The 16,560-nt window shown below is 42.7% G+C and overlaps 1 long non-coding RNA gene across 1 annotated transcript in view; it reads left to right on the top strand.

Moving 5' to 3' along the window:
- Positions 1-4,669: 4,669 nt before the first annotated feature.
- The window catches only part of LOC102555049 (uncharacterized), a 33,644-nt gene continuing 21,753 nt past the window's right edge, over positions 4,670-16,560 (top strand). The window contains exons 1-2 of the long non-coding RNA XR_359801.5: positions 4,670-4,794; positions 16,467-16,560. This is a non-coding gene — a long non-coding RNA (uncharacterized LOC102555049). The remainder of the gene's footprint in view (positions 4,795-16,466) is intronic.

Genomic DNA, 16,560 nt, shown 5'->3' on the forward strand with positions numbered 1-16,560 from the left:
TACATGTAGGAATTCCTATGCCTTATTAATACACTCTACACTTAACCCTGCGCTGTCCATAAAATTTAAACAAATCTATGGTATATCTTTGTCTGACATGCTTGGGTGGAGCTTTCCCACCTTCCTGGAAAGCTAATGCTGTTCTGTATCTCCTCTGATATATCCTGTTCTTTCCAGCCTTACATCCTCAGAATACTGAACTGTTTCTCTCCAGTACCCCATCCACAAAAACAGCTGGATCCTGGTATACCTCAGCAGATGCTGCTCCTTGCCATTCCCACCTGCAGATGTTCCAAAGAACCTGCTCTTTCTCCATGTCTAATACTTGGGCATATGTTTCTCAGCCTTTCCTCTAAACTCTCCAGTACTCTAGTTAGGTCTGTCATTTCCAAAGGCTCCAGGGTTTGAACTGTAGTTTCATGTCATGGTATATCTTTGACCCACTCTGTCTGTCTCTGTCTCTGTGCTCTGTTATCTACCTTATGTAGTCACTTAAGAATGCTTGTTTCTCTGATCACAGGACAAGAGAAAGCTTTACAAATGTATTCCTGGCTGGCTTTGCATAGTCATTGGAATGTGGTCAGAGATACATAGTATCTCTCTGTCTTATTTTTCACAGCACAGACCTGCTACACAGGGCTGTTCAGTAAACCCTTGCTGACATGAATAGGAAAAAATACTACTCGGACGGCTTTCTTAACTCCCACACTTTCTCCTGGATAATCCACTCCCTGATTCTTTGCATTCTTGCTACATTCATGATTGTTACTAGAAATACATGGGACTTGAGTTAAAAAACAAAACAAAACAAAACAACAGGCGAACCCACACACAAGTTATACTTACCTATATTTTATCAGTCTCTATGTCCTCCAGACAGATGTCTTTCCCTCCTCAGACTCTGTTTCTCTGAGGTTCTACTTTTCATTTCCTTTAAGACTTTCCCAGCTGCCCTAACACAGTGTTCTGTAAATAAATGCTGGTGTACTTCTGATGATGCAGAAAGAGCTCATGGCTGCCCAAATATAACATCAGTGTGAGCTGTCTCCACTGGGTAGTGAAAGCAGCCATGTTTCCAGTTGTCTTTGGCTTTCTTTGTGCTGTTTGCCTAGATATGTTGTGCTTTTCCCCAAATCAAATCACCTGTTAATGTTACATGTGACCTGCTGGCCACTAGCACTTCCTCTAGAACTTGGTACTTGAGCCAGAACGATGTTCCTGAAGTCAATGATAGCAATAGCAAGCCTTAACTGAGCCATCTATAACGTACCGGGCTCGGCCTGGGCACTCTTTCCACTGTTTTGTTCATCCAGTGAACGTGACCCATTTTCAGATACAGAAACAGAGTGGAGAGGGATTACCGACTTAACCAAGAACCCACTCAGCAAGAGTGAAAAGCAAAATTCAAGCCCATGCTATCTCATCTCTGACCTCCCTCAAAACATGGGCAACAGCTGAACCTCTAATTCTGCCAGCCAGTTCTTGTGTTCCCGATTTTCATGAAGTCAGAATTATGTGCTCTCAACTGGACATACCTCATAAAATTAGAGGACTTTAAATATCTGGATTCTTTAGACTGAGAAAATATGACACCATGCCCTTTAAAAGCTTGCAGTCTAGATTTGTTGATGATGTTGTCATAACTTATTAAAAATTTATTACAAAATAGGCATTGGAATGGATTCGCAATCTTCATCACATCATATGAGATAAGAAAATTGAGATTTTGAAATTTTAAGTGGCTTGCTCAGGCTCCAACAGCTAACAGTAGCTAAATGAGGATCTGAATGGCCTGAAAAGCAACCTCACGCATAAACATAGCTATGCTTCATTAATCCGGCAGCAGGAACTGGGGTGGTAAGTCATCCAGAATGACTGCAAAGTTCAAAATTCTCAGAATTCCTCCAAGCACGAGCATCAGACATTATACCACAACATAAAATACTAAATGAAGAGTGGGTTCCACTGAGATGGTATCATTCACTGGTAGTGGAATGTCATATCGTACACTCTGAGATTATCCTGGGCAGTAGGGAGTTATCACTTTCTCAGTGATGGAAAGGGGGGCTATATTCTAAGGCTGCTTTTCTTCTTTGTTTTGGTCATTGTGTTGGCTACTTTTAATTTTTTTTTTTCGGAGCTGAGGACCGAACCCAGGGCCTTGCGCTTGCTAGGCAAACGCTCTACCACTGAGCTAAATCCCCAACCCCGTGTTGGCTACTTTTGACTGTCATTTTTAAACAATCTAGAATCACCTGGGAAGAGAGTCTTAATTAGGAATTGTTTAGATCATGTTGGACTATAGGCATGTTTTGGTTGTGGTGTGGTGGTAGATATCTTGATTTTTTTTTTTAATCTCAGCACCCAGCAACTATCTTACTCTTGGTACCATTTTTTGTTCTAGTCTTATTTGTCTTACTGTTATAACATACCCTGCCAAGAAGCAATTTAGGGAAGAAGGGGTTGTGGTGGTTTGAATGAGAATGGCTCCCAAAGGCGCATATGTTTGAGTGCTTAGTAGGAAGTCCTAGCCCACTATGGGCAGCACCATTCCCTAGGTTGGGGCCTGAACTATATATAGAAGTAAAAAAAGCTTCCAAGTAAGGATCCATGCATATATGCTCTCTTTACTCTTGACTGTGAATATTTTTCAGCCACCTGCCTCACATTCCTGCAATTCCTATGATTTTTCCCACAATAATGGACTGTTACCTGAAATTGTAAGTCATATAAACCCTGTCTTAGTCACTATTGTATTGCTATGAGGAGACACCATGACTAAAGCAACTCCTGTAAAAGAAAGCATTTAATTGGGGGCTTGCTTACAGTTTTAGAAAATCAGTACACGTTATCATGGCCAGAAGCAAACAGGAAGGTGCTGGGGCAGTAACTGAGAGCTGTACATCCTAATATAGCCCAGAATGATACACTGGACTTGGAAACCTCAAAACCCACTCCTCCAATAACATGCCTCCTCCAATAAGGCCATACCTATTCCAAAAGGCCACACCTCCTAATCCTTCTCAAACAATTCAACTCCATGGTGACTGAGTATTCAAACAAATAAGCTTTTTGCAGCTCGTACACAAGAGAATGTAAATGACTATACTCAGTTCTACACCAAGGACTGTGGAGAACCAACCCACTCATTGGTCATTCTGTGCATGTGATGGCTTGTACTGGGTAGGGTTTCTCCTAAAAGGAAGAAACACACAATGTAAAGCTATAAAACTATAGGATGCTACAAACTGTTACTTTCCTCACTGTGAAACACTAATAGACTTTAAAAATCTGTTTTTTTTATAATAATCACAAGTGACAGAATACTAAGGCAGCCACATGCCCCTCCCTCTATGAGAGGTCTGAAATGGCACTACTGTTTTTTCCTGAACTTTGAGAAGAGACAATTGGAGAATTTCAGTTGGGTTCTATTGAGAAGCCCTCATTGGGATCTAGAGGTGAGGGGGTCCATTCAGGTATTTTGATGTCCAGAAGCCTGCCTCCAAGAAGAAAACTGGACCAACTAGCTTAGCCTCAACACAACTCTTTTCTTCTGGTCAACTTTAAATAGTGGGAGGAAAAAACAAACCAACAAAACCCCAAAGCATAATAAGGTTATGATGAGGTAAAGAGCTACCCTATAGATAAAAAACTCCACAAAGGTCTGCTGAGGTAATCCAGAGCTAGAACTGAAGCAGTGAATCCCAGACAGTTGCATAACACCCGTGTCAAGTATTTTACACACTGTAGGCCCCCTAAGAATTGCACCCCACGCACCATCCACTGTGTCCTGTGTGTTGAGGACTTACACATTCTGTTTAAGTAGTTTCTGACTACATGTGTTCTCTACTGTGTGGTGATACTTTGGTACTATCCCTCTAGGACCTTATTCATCCTACAGGCTTGCCTTCTCTTGGGCACTCTTGAGGTTTTAGGCACAGTCAAAACAAAACACCGTTTCTTTCCATTCCCCCTCTGTATTGTTAGGTCAGCAGAAGATACAGCAACTTGGATTGCACTAAAGGTACCTTGGCTGAATCAAGATTAATTTGGTTAGGCTTTCCGTTTCAAATCTCCATCACACTTTTATGTGTATGTATGTATATACACGTATGGGCACGGAGGTCAGAGGCCAACTTGTGGGTGGTAGCTCCTTCTACCATATGTGATCCAGGCATTGAATTCAAGTCATCAGGCTTTGTGGCAAAAGCCTTTTGCTGAGCCTTCATGCCGGTCCTCAATTTTTATAATAGTTCTTCATGAGGAAAATGGACTTGACAAACAGATCTTATATTCAAGACCATTATTACTGTTGGTGAACTTTCCCACATTGATGTAAAAGGATAAAAGAAACCCTCCTAAACATTAATGATTGAATGAGGTGAGCATTCAACTAAATGGGTGGCTCCTCAGCTAGGCTTTGAGAAATTAGAAAACTACAGAAATAGCCAAGCCCAGGAGTTTAATGTAGGCCTTGTTCTGTCTGAGGACAGAACTTGGACTAGATGTTGACCCTTCACATCATCGTGTTGAACATTGAGCGTCCTATTTCCCCAGTCCATCCCTCTCCTGCATTCTGCTGATATCTGTTGCACTGCTGTGTGTAAGGTGATGTCATTATGCAGCAAGGCGGGTCCGGGATAAGCTGTAGCCTATCATTGGATGAGAAGGAGGGGTAGGCGGGGAAAGTCTAGGAAGGAGGGAGAAGGAAGAGGAGCGAGGAAAATCAAGATGGAGACCACAGAGCAGGATGATCTAGATCCAGGTGGACTGGGTCGATTTCGTGTTGTGTAGGTGGGCGGTTTAAATCTTATTAACTGGCAGTGACTTTGTCGTGTGGATGTAATGTGGATTGGGAATTCAACATGTAAATCTAATTGCTAAATTACAAGGTTCTGGGACTTTGATTTACTGGGCTAAAGAGGACAGTGTATGAAAGAAATGGCTGAGAGGCAGTTGGAGCGTGCGGATCTGGTTCTGCCTCCCACGTGGAGTGAGAACACACAAGGGCCTGCAGAATGAGGCGAGTGCGTGTGCGTGCGCGTGTGCCAGGCATAGTAACTACCGCCTAGGGGATCGAGTGGAGAGAGGGCATCTAAAAGGCAGACCGCTGGGAGAGGGCGGCTTGTGGACCTTGTCGTAGAGTAGCAGCCAGAGTGATCGGATCCGGCTCGCAGGAACTGATAGAAAACGTTCCTTTTTAATATTACCGAAACACCTGTGTCCCCAAACACCCCCTGCAAATGACATTTTGACTTCCCAGTTTCCATCTCATTGATGCCGAGTTACTTTACAAGGGCCCCAGTTCCTAAACGCATGGAGACATAGATTCTGCCTGCTTTAGTCACCGAAGCATTCCCAGTTCTCCACAAGAGAACTGTTCAGTAACGGATTCGCGAGTGATGGCCACAGAATTACTTTCTGCAGGGTTTCTCACCTCTTCTTACCTCACAGTCACTGCAACTGTGAGTCCTCAGCATCGTTCCTGTCATACAGGCCCAATGTCTATCTCATCCTGAAAACCCGCCCTCCTCACAAAGTGCACATGGCCCCGTCTCTGTGAGTTCAGGTGCTGCTCACCACTCACTGTGAGTTTCTCAGCCTCCTCCTAGCTTGAAGGTAACCTTGTTCTAGTGATCGGGATGAGGGCTTGACATCATCCTTATGTCTTGTCTTAGGGTTTTCACTGCTGTGAACAGACGCCATGACCAAGGCAACTCTTATAAAGCCCAACATTTACTTGGGGCTGGCTTACAGTTTGAAAGGTTCAGTCCTTTATCATCGTGGCAGAAAGCATGGCAGCATCCAGGCAGGCATGGAACTGGAGGAACTGAGAGTTCTACAGCTTGCTCTGAAGGCAACCAGGAGGAGACTGTCTTCCAAAGAAAGCCGTGAGGAGGATCTGGATCACACTGGCCAGACTTGAGCATATATGAGATCTCAAAGTTCTGCCTCCACAGTGATATATTTCCTATAACAGGGCCACAGCTCCTAATAGTGCCATGTCCCTTGGGCCAAGCATATTCAAACCACCACATACCTATTTCTAATAATAATTGTATAGCCTGGGAGGAGAGAGGGCAGAGGGCAGGATCAGTGTGGGGTCAGATGGTCTATACTCTATCCAAGTTTGGCAAAAAGTAGAGATTATGTACATGAAAGCAGTTTAAAGTGGCCAAATGTCATAGTTGGGCACATTTCATAGATGTGCATGAAGAAAACCCTGAATCATTTTCTAAGAGCCAAAGTGTTTCAGGGCGTCCCACCAGCAGCTGTCTAACTTTAGACATACTTCTGCTAAAGATTCTCATTCAAAATCTTATGAAATTATCACAACCCTTGTATTCGCAGAGGAGTTTGTGATTTATGACTTATTTATTTTTTATTTTATATGCATGAGTCTTTAGCCTACATGTATGTCTGTGTACCACATTTAGTCCTGGAGCCCTCAGAGGCCAGAAGAGACAGAGAATTGTACCCCTGGAACTGTGGTTACAGAGAACCATGAGCTGCCATGTATGTGGGTTCTGGGAAACCAACCCCTGTCCTCTGCAAGGGCAGTAAGTATTCATAACTACTGAATTCTCTCTCCAGCCCCGAGTTAGTGGATTCTTTTCTCTTTCAGAGTCTCTCTGTGTAGCCCCGGTTGCCCTGGAACTCTTTCCGTGGACCAGGCTGGACTCCACCTAACAGAGAGTCACCTGCCTCTGCCTCCTGAGTGCTGAAATTAAAGGTGTGTGCCACCACCACCAGCCAAGTTAATGATTTCTTTTTTTTTCCTTTATTATTTTTTTATTAACTTGAGTATTTCTTATATACATTTCAAGTGTTATTCCCTTTCCCGGTTTCCGGGCAAACATCCCCCTCCCCCCTCCCTTTCCTTATGGGTGTTCCCCTCCCAACCCTCCCCCCATTGCCGCCCTCCCCCCATAGTCTAGTTCACTGGGGGTTCAGTCTTAGCAGGACCCAGGGCTTCCCCTTCCACTGGTGCTCTTACTAGGATATTCATTGCTACCTATGGGGTCAGAGTCCAGGGTCAGTCCATGTATAGTCTTTAGGTAGTAGCTTAGTCCCTGGAAGCTCTGGTTGCTTGACATTGTTGTACTTTTGGGGTCTCGAGCCCCTTCAAGCTCTTCCAGTTCTTTCTCTGATTCCTTCAACGGGGGCCTATTCTCAGTTCAGTGGTTTGCTGCTGGCATTCGCCTCTGTATTTGCTGTATTCTGGCTGTGTCTCTCAGGAGCGATCTACATCCGGTTCCTGTAGGCCTGCACTTCTTTGCTTCGTCCATCTTCTCTAATTGGGTGGCTGTATATGTATGGGTCATATGTGGGGCAGGCTCTGAATGGGTGTTCCTTCAGTCTCTGTTTTAATCTTTGCCTCTCCCTTCCCTGCCAAGGGTATTCTTTTTCCTCATTTAAAGGAGTGAAGCATTCACATTTTGATCATCCGTCTTGAGTTTCGTTTGTTCTAGGGATCTAGGGTAATTCAAGCATTTGGGCTAATAGCCACTTATCAATGAGTGCATACCATGTATGTCTTTCTGTGAATGGGTTAGCTCACTCAGGATGATATTTTCCAGATCCAACCATTTGCCTACGAATTTCATAAACTCGTTGTTTTTGATAGCTATTACATTGTGTAGATGTACCACATTTTCTGAATCCATTCCTCTGTTGAAGGGCATCTGGGTTCTTTCCAGTTTCTGGCTATTATAAATAAGGCTGCGATGAACATAGTGGAGGACGTGTCTCTATTGTATATTGAGGAATCTTTTGGGTATATGCCCAAGAGAAGTATAGCTGGATCCTCAGGCAGTTCAATGTCCAATTTTCTGAGGAACCTCCAGACTGATTTCCAGAATGGTTGTACCAGTCTGCAATCCCACCAACAATGGAGGAGTGTTCCTCTTTCTCCATATCCTCGCCAACATCTGCTGTCACCTGAGTTTTTGATCTTAGCCATTCTCACTGGTGTGAGGTGAAATCTCAGGGTTGTTTTGATTTGCATTTCCCTTATGACTAAAGATGTTGAACATTTCTTTAGGTGTTTCTCAGCCATTCGTCATTCCTCAGCTGTGAATTCTTTGTTTAGCTCTGAACCCCATTTTTTAATAGGGTTATTTGTTTCCCTGCGGTCTAACTTCTTGAGTTCTTTGTATATTTTAGATATAAGGCCTCTATCTGTTGTAGGATTGGTAAAGATCTTTTCCCAATCTGTTGGTTGCCGTTTTGTCCTAACCACAGTGTCCTTTGCCTTACAGAAGCTTTGCAGTTTTATGAGATCCCATTTGTCGATTCTTGATCTTAGAGCGTAAGCCATTGGTGTTTTGTCCAGGAAATTTTTTCCAGTGCCCATGTGTTCCAGATGCTTCCCTAGTTTTTCTTCTATTAGTTTGAGTGTGTCTGGTTTGATGTGGAGGTCCTTGATCCACTTGGACTTAAGCTTTGTACAGGGTGATAAGGATGGATCGATCTGCATTCTTCTACATGTTGACCTCCAGTTGAACCAGCACATTTGCTGAAAATGCTATCTTTTTTCCATTGGATGGTTTTGGCTCCTTTGTCAAAAATCAAGTGACCATAGGTGTGTGCGTTCATTTCTGGGTCTTCAATTCTATTCCATTGGTCTATCTGTCTGTCTCTGTACCAATACCATGCAGTTTTTATCACTATTGCTCTGTAATACTGCTTGAGTTCAGGGATAGTGATTCCCCCTGAAGTCCTTTTATTGTTGAGGATAGCTTTAGCTATCCTGGGTTTTTTGTTATTCCAGATGAATTTGCAAATTGTTCTGTCTAACTCTTTGAAGAATTGGATTGGTATTTTGATGGGGATTGCATTGAATCTGTAGATTGCTTTTGGTAAAATGGCCATTTTTACTATATTAATCCTGCCAATCCATGAGCATGGGATATCTTTCCATCTTCTGAGGTCTTCTTCAATTTCTTTCCTCAGTGTCTTAAAGTTCTTATTGTACAGATCTTTTACTTGCTTGGTTAAAGTCACACCGAGGTACTTTATATTATTTGGGTCTATTATGAAGGGTGTCGTTTCCCTAATTTCTTTCTCGGCTTGTTTCTCTTTTGTATAGAGGAAGGCAACTGATTTATTTGAGTTAATTTTATACCCAGCCACTTTGCTGAAGTTGTTTATCAGCTTTAGTAGTTCTCTGGTGGAACTTTTGGGATCACTTAAATATACTATCATGTCATCTGCAAATAGTGATATTTTGACTTCTTCTTTTCCGATCTGTATCCCCTTGATCTCCTTTTGTTGTCTGATTGCTCTGGCTAGAACTTCAAGAATTATATTGAATAAGTAGGGAGAGAGTGGGCAGCCTTGTCTAGTCCCGGATTTTAGTGGGATTGCTTCAAGTTTCTCTCCATTTAGTTTAATGTTAGCAACTGGTTTGCTGTATATGGCTTTTACTATGTTTAGGTATGGGCCTTGGATTCCTATTCTTTCCAGGACTTTTATCATGAAGGGGTGTTGAATTTTGTCAAATGCTTTCTCAGCATTTAAGGAAATGATCATGTGGTTATGTTCTTTCAGTTTGTTTATATAATGGATCACGTTGATGGTTTTCCGTATATTAAACCATCCCTGCATGCCTGGGATGAAGCCTACTTGATCATGGTGGATGATTGTTTTGATGTGCTCTTGAATTCGGTTTGCCAGAATTTTATTGAGTATTTTTGCGTCGATATTCATAAGGGAAATTGGTCTGAAGTTCTCTTTCTTTGTTGTGTCTTTGTGTGGTTTAGGTATAAGTGTAATTGTGGCTTCGTAGAAGGAATTCGGTAGGGCTCCACCTGTTTCAATTTTGTGGAATAGTTTGGATAATATTGGTATGAGGTCTTCTATGAAGGTTTGATAGAATTCTGCACTAAACCCGTCTGGACCTGGGCTCTTTTTGGTTGGGAGACCTTTAATGACTGCTTCTATTTCCTTAGGAGTTATGCGGTTGTTTAACTGGTTTATCTGTTCCTGATTTAACTTTGATACCTGGTATCTGTCTAGGAAATTGTCCATTTCCTGAAGATTTTCAAGTTTTGTTGAATATAGGTTTTTATAGTAAGATCTGATGATTTTTTGAATTTCCTCTGAATCTGTAGTTATGTCTCCCTTTTCATTTCTGATTTTGTTAATTTGGACGCACTCTCTGTGTCCTCTCGTTAGTCTGGCTAAGGGTTTATCTATCTTGTTGATTTTCTCAAAGAACCAACTTTTGGTTCTGTTGATTCTTTCTATGGTCCTTTTTGTTTCTACTTGGTTGATTTCAGCTCTGAGTTTGATTATTTCCTGCCTTCTACTCATCCTGGGTGTATTTGCTTCTTTTTGTTCTAGAGCTTTTAGGTGTGCTGTCAAGCTGCTGACATATGCTCTTTCCTGTTTCTTTCTGCAGGCACTCAGCGCTATGAGTTTTCCTCTCAGCTTTCATTGTGTCCCATAAGTTTGGGTATGTTGTACCTTCATTTTCATTAAATTCTAAAAAGTTTTTAATTTCTTTCTTTATTTCTTCCTTGACCAGGTTATCATTGAGTAGAGCATTGTTCAATTGCCACGTATATGTGGGCATTCTTCCCTTATTGTTATTGAAGACCAGTTTTAGGCCGTGGTGGTCCGATAGCACGCATGGGATTATTTCTATCTTTCTGTACCTGTTGAGGCCCGTTTTTTGACCAATTATATGGTCAATTTTGGAGAAAGTACCATGAGGAGCTGAGAAGAAGGTATATCCTTTTGCTTTAGGATAGAATGTTCTATAAATATCTGTTAAGTCCATTTGGCTCATGACTTCTCTTAGTCTGTCGACATCACTGTTTAATTTCTGTTTCCATGATCTGTCCATTGATGAAAGTGGGGTGTTGAAATCTCCCACTATTATTGTGTGAGGTGCAATGTGTGTTTTGAGCTTTAGTAAGGTTTCTTTTACGTATGTAGGTGCCCTTGTATTTGGGGCATAGATATTTAGGATTGAGAGTTCATCTTGGTGGATTTTTCCTTTGATGAATATGAAGTGTCCCTCCTTATCTTTTTTGATGACTTTTAGTTGGAAATTGATTTTATTTGTTATTAGAATGGCTACTCCAGCTTGCTTCTTCTGACCATTTGCTTGGAAAGTTGTTTTCCAGCCTTTCACTCTGAGTAGTGTCTGTCTTTGTCTCTGAGGTGTGTTTCCTGTAGGCAGCAGAATGCAGGGTCCTCATTGCGTATCCAGTTTGTTAATCTATGTCTTTTTATTGGGGAGTTGAGGCCATTGATATTGAGAGATATTAAGGAATAGTGATTATTGCTTCCCGTTATATTCATATTTGATGTGAGGTTATGTTTGTGTGCTTTCATTCTCTTTGTTTTGTTGCCAAGACGATTAGTTTCTTGCTTCTTCTAGGGTATAGCTTGCCTCCTTATGTTGGGCTTTACCATTTATTATCCTTTGTAGTGCTGGATTTGTAGAAAGATATTGTGTAAATTTGGTTTTGTCATGGAATATCTTGGTTTCTCCATCTATTTTAATTGAGAGTTTTGCAGGATACAGTAACCTGGGCTGGCATTTGTGTTCTCTTAGGGTCTGTATGACATCAGTCCAGGATCTTCTGGCCTTCATAGTTTCTGGCGAGAAGTCTGGTGTGATTCTGATGGGTCTGCCTTTATATGTTACTTGACCTTTTTCCCTTACTGCTTTTAATATTCTTTCTTTATTTTGTGCGTTTGGTGTTTTGACAATTATGTGACGGGAGGTGTTTCTTTTCTGGTCCAATCTATTTGGAGTTCTGTAGGCTTCTTGTATGTCTATGGGTATCTCTTTTTTTAGGTTAGGGAAGTTTTCTTCTATGATTTTGTTGAAGATATTTACTGGTCCTTTGAGCTGGGAGTCTTCACTCTCTTCTATACCTATTATCCTTAGGTTTGATCTTCTCATTGAGTCCTGGATTTCCTGTATGTTTTGGACCAGTAGCTTTTTCCGCTTTACATTATCCTTGACAGTTGAGTCAATGATCTCTGTGTAATCTTCTGCTCCTGAGATTCTCTCTTCCATCTCTTGTATTCTGTTGGAGAAGCTTGTATCTACAGCTCCTTGTCTCTTCTTTTGGTTTTCTATATCCAGGGCTGTTTCCCTGTGTTCTTTCTTGATTGCTTCTATTTCCATCCTCAATTCCTTCAACTGTTTGATTGTGTTTTCCTGGAATTCTTTCAGGGATTTTTGTGTCTCCTCTCTATGGGCTTCTGCTAGTTTATTTATGTTTTCCTGGAATTCTTTCAGGCATTTTTGCGATTCCTCTCTGTAGGCTTCTACTTGTTCTCTAAGGGAGTTCTTCACGTCTTTCTTGAAGTCCTCCAGCATCATTATCAAAAATGATTTTGAAAGTAGATCTTGCTTTTCTGGTGTGTTTGGATATTCCATGTTTGTTTTGATGGGAGAATTGGGCTCGGATGCTGCCATGTAGTCTTGGTTTCTGTTGCTTGGGTTCCTGCGCTTGCCTCTCGCCATCAGATTATCTCTAGTGTTACTTTGTTCTGCTATTTCTGACAGTGGCTAGACTGTCCTATAAGCCTGTGTGTCAGGAGTGCTGTAGACCTGTTTTCCTCTCTTTCAGTCAGTTATGGGGACAGAGTGTTCTTCTTTCGGGCGTGTAGTTTTTCCTCTCTACAGGTCTTCAGCTGTTCCTGTGGGCCTGTGTCTTGAGTTCACCAGGCAGCTTTCTTGCAGCAGAAAATTTGGTCTTACCTGTGGTCCTGAGGCTCAAGTTCGCTCGTGGGGTGCTGCCCACGGGCTCTCTGCAGCGGCAGCAACCAGGAAGACCTGTGCCGCCCCTTCCGGGAGCTTCAGTGCACCAGGGTTCCAGATGGTCTTTGGCTTTTTCCTCTGGCGTCCGAGATGTGTGTGCAGGGAGCAGTCTCTTCTGGTTTCCCAGGCTTGTCTGCCTCTCTGAAGGTTTAGCTCTCCCTCCCACGGGATTTGGGTGCAGAGAACTGTTTATCTGGTCTGTTTCTTTCAGGTTCCGGAGGTGTCTCAGGCAGGGGTCCTGCTGCTCCTGGGCCCTCCCCCACGGGAGCCCAGAGGCCTTATACAGTTTCCTCTTGGGCCAGGGGTGTGGGCAGGGGTGAGCAGTGTTGGTGGTCTCTTCCGCTCTGCAGCCTCAGGAGTGCCCACCTGACCAGGTGGTTGGGTCTCTTTCTCACCGGGTCTGGGAGCAGAGAGCTGCTGCGGGCCGGGATCCGCGGGTGTGGGACTTCCGGTAAACACAGAACGTGCCTGGTCCTAGAGGAATTCTGCTTCCGTGTGTCCCAAGCTCACCAGGCAGCTTTCTTGCAGCAGAAAAGTTGGTCTTACCTGTGGTCCCGAGGCTCAGGTTCGCTCGTGGGGTGCTGCCCAGGGGCTCTCGAAACACTTCCTTTAAATACCCTCCTTCAGTAAGGTGTTGCCTTTATTGTTCACATCTTAGTATCAAAGTGCTTTAGAAAGATACAGTCTATAGTCCAAATCCCCAACAATGATCATCAGAAGCTGTAAATGGAAGTCCAAGGGTCTAGGGATGGCTCAGTCCCACAACCCAGGCAGGAGAAAAATCCAAGTTAATGATTTCTAATGCACACTTTAATGTGTATTATTTTACATAATTTATTCCAACATTGTAGACAGATCTGCATCAGCAACCTAGTGGGAAGGTCAGGGGACATGCTCAGAGCCACCCAGGTAGTCAGTGGCTGTAGTTGATGCACAGAAACTATGCTCTTTAGGAATACAAAGACCTCCTTTTAGTGGCACTTGAAGCACTTGGCAGCCATGGTAAATAATTACAGACTCAAAGAAACAGAAGAGAGGTTCGAAGCTGCTGGGCTCCCAGCAGGAAGAAAGAGGTGGTCTATTACAAGGGTAGACCATGAGCAATAGGAAGCACTTAGGAATTGTAGTTCCCATTGTCCTGGACCTTGAGTGAGTAGCTGTGTGAAATGGCCACTTAATTAAGAAAGTCTAAGATGCCATACTCACTACCCAGGCTTATCTACACAGAGCTGCTTGTTTATACATCTTATTTGCAAGGCCTAATTTCTTAGGCCCGACTCTTTAATAGTACTCAATAACAATACTGTGCATAAAGTAGGATCCTTCCTCAGAGAGTCTGAAAAGAAATGGATCTAACAAAGTTTAGCCTTCCAGCTTCACCCAGAGGTCCCCCAACCCTATTCTTCCTTTTCCATTGCTTCTGTATTGTTACCTAGATCCCCTTCTTCCTCCCCCCTTTTTCTTGCTCTGGATTCAGTCTTACTGCTCCTCTATTCTCCACATAAACTTAAAAGAGAAGCAACCCAAAGCAGTGCTTTTGTTTTACTGTAGTATAATAAATAATAATAATAATAACAACAACAACAACAATAATAATAATGGTATTATTGCATATATACATTGTGTGTGTGTGTGTGTGTGTGTGTGTGTGTGTGTGTGTACACAACAGTGTTAACTTTACAGTGTTTACAACCGAGGAGATTAATCTCAGATACTCTAGTACTGCCTAGTGTAGCATTATGAGTTACGTGTTTGAGCTTAAACAGATACACTGAGTTCAGTCCAGAAACCCGTCATAGGAGAGACACCTTGCCCTGGCTGTAACACACCTATTTATCTAGCGTTTGTACAGACTTAAGGCAGACATGATTGAACAAGGTGAGGCGTTCCTCCAGTATGAAAGGAGAGTTGGTTGCTGTGAGGGCTTGAACGTGGGGTGTACTCACAAGTGACTAGTTTCCCTGATGAAGTGTTGGCCTCTGCAGTCGTATGGAGTTTTCCAAACTGTAACTATGAACTCCCAGACTTTCGGTCATCCTCCTGGTTTCAGTAGAGCGACTGCCAGTTTCAAAGCTGCTTCTCTTGACTGGACATAGCAAGGCCACCGGATAGCTTCAGAGGTGCGAGGAGCCTGGCGATGTAGCTGTCAGCAGAGCTTTCCCAGCATGCACAGCTGTCAGCAGAGCTTTCCCAGCATGCTCAAGGCCCTGGATCCCATCCTCCGCACGACAGAATGAAAGCTCACTTGTGAAGAGATTTCTAAAGAGAAAACGTGAATGGAGTGTATTTTGATAGCATGTTTCTTTTTGAATCAGTATTTTTAGGTTTGTATACAGCCGTACTCATTTTGATGGACAGATCTCTGAGAGCGACAGATGCTTAGAGACCTGTGAGCAATACTACAGTCAAGAGACACAGCTAGCTGTTCCATCCCTAAGGACTTCTCTAAGGCTTCCACTTTCCTCGTACTCCACCATCACATTGTATTCTCTAACCCTCAGGCAGTGTTGCTTTTCCCACAACATCATATAAATGAGAACAGAGTCCTTGACATCAGGCTTCTTTTACTTAGCATAATGCCTTTGGCCTTCATTCACGGAGTTGTAAATGTGCTCGGAGCATTGTACTTTAGGCCAAGTGTTGCACCACACCAGGGTGTCAAGGCTATACATTTACCAATTGAGGGACCAAGTGCTGCCTCCAGATGGCAATGACTGTGAATAAATCAATAAAAAATAATAGCGTGTGATTTTTGTGTGAAAATAAGTGTCGGTCTTTTCCTAGAAGTGGAATTGCTGGGTCGTTCACTAAGTGTATGTGTAACTTTTTAACAACACTTGCAAACCTCTGAGTGGCCGTACCCCTTGCAGCCTCCAGTGATGTGTAAATGACTTGCTCTGGCTGCATCTGCTCCAGCATTTGGTGTGATCACTATTTTACCCTCCCCCGGGCATGCAGCCATGATGATTGGTACAGAACAAGTGTTACATGATGATTTTAACTTGTATTGTTCTAATTGTAATCATCATTATTTGGTGTTGAGACGACATGACTTATCTCTACATCCAGATGTTTGACGTAGTGATTATTTTATATCAAAGATGATACATGCTTGCTATTAAAAATAAAAAGATAATGTATTGCCAAGATTGGTGACACATGCCTTTAATGCCAGCTGAGGCCCAAGGATTCAGAGTTTGAGTCCAGCATGGGCTGAATAGTGAGTTCATGCTGGCTCAGGAGATACTTTCCTAAGTAATCAAATAAAAGCCAGGCAGTGGTGGCACAGGCCTTTAATCCCAGCGCTCTAGAAGCAGAGGCAGGTATATCTTTTCGAGTTCCAGGCCAGCCTGGTCTACAGAGCTGGCTCTAGGACAGCCAGGTTTGCATAAAGAAATCCTAACTCAAAAAAAAACCAACCTACCCTCCATACAAACAAACAAACAAAAAGCAAGACAATAACCCAGTGATAACATGCTATAGAAATATTTTATAGAAAATACAAGTTTCCCATAACCACTTCAGTTTCTGGTTATAGCTACTGTTAACATATCCTCTCGTGTTTTGTATGCTAGCATATGCTTTAAAAAGATTTTATCATTTATTTCCTTTTACGTGTATAATTGTTATGCTTGTATGCATGTATGTGTGAACCACGTGTACGCCTGGAGATCAGAAGAGGAAGTTGGACCACTTGAAGCTGGAGGTGCAGACAGTCGTGAGCTGACATGTGGTCGCTGAGAACTGAAATTAGATCCTGTGGACCAGCA

The sequence above is a fragment of the Rattus norvegicus genome, chromosome 15 (genome assembly GCF_036323735.1).
Source record: "Rattus norvegicus strain BN/NHsdMcwi chromosome 15, GRCr8, whole genome shotgun sequence".
NCBI classification, from domain to species: Eukaryota; Metazoa; Chordata; class Mammalia; order Rodentia; family Muridae; genus Rattus; species Rattus norvegicus.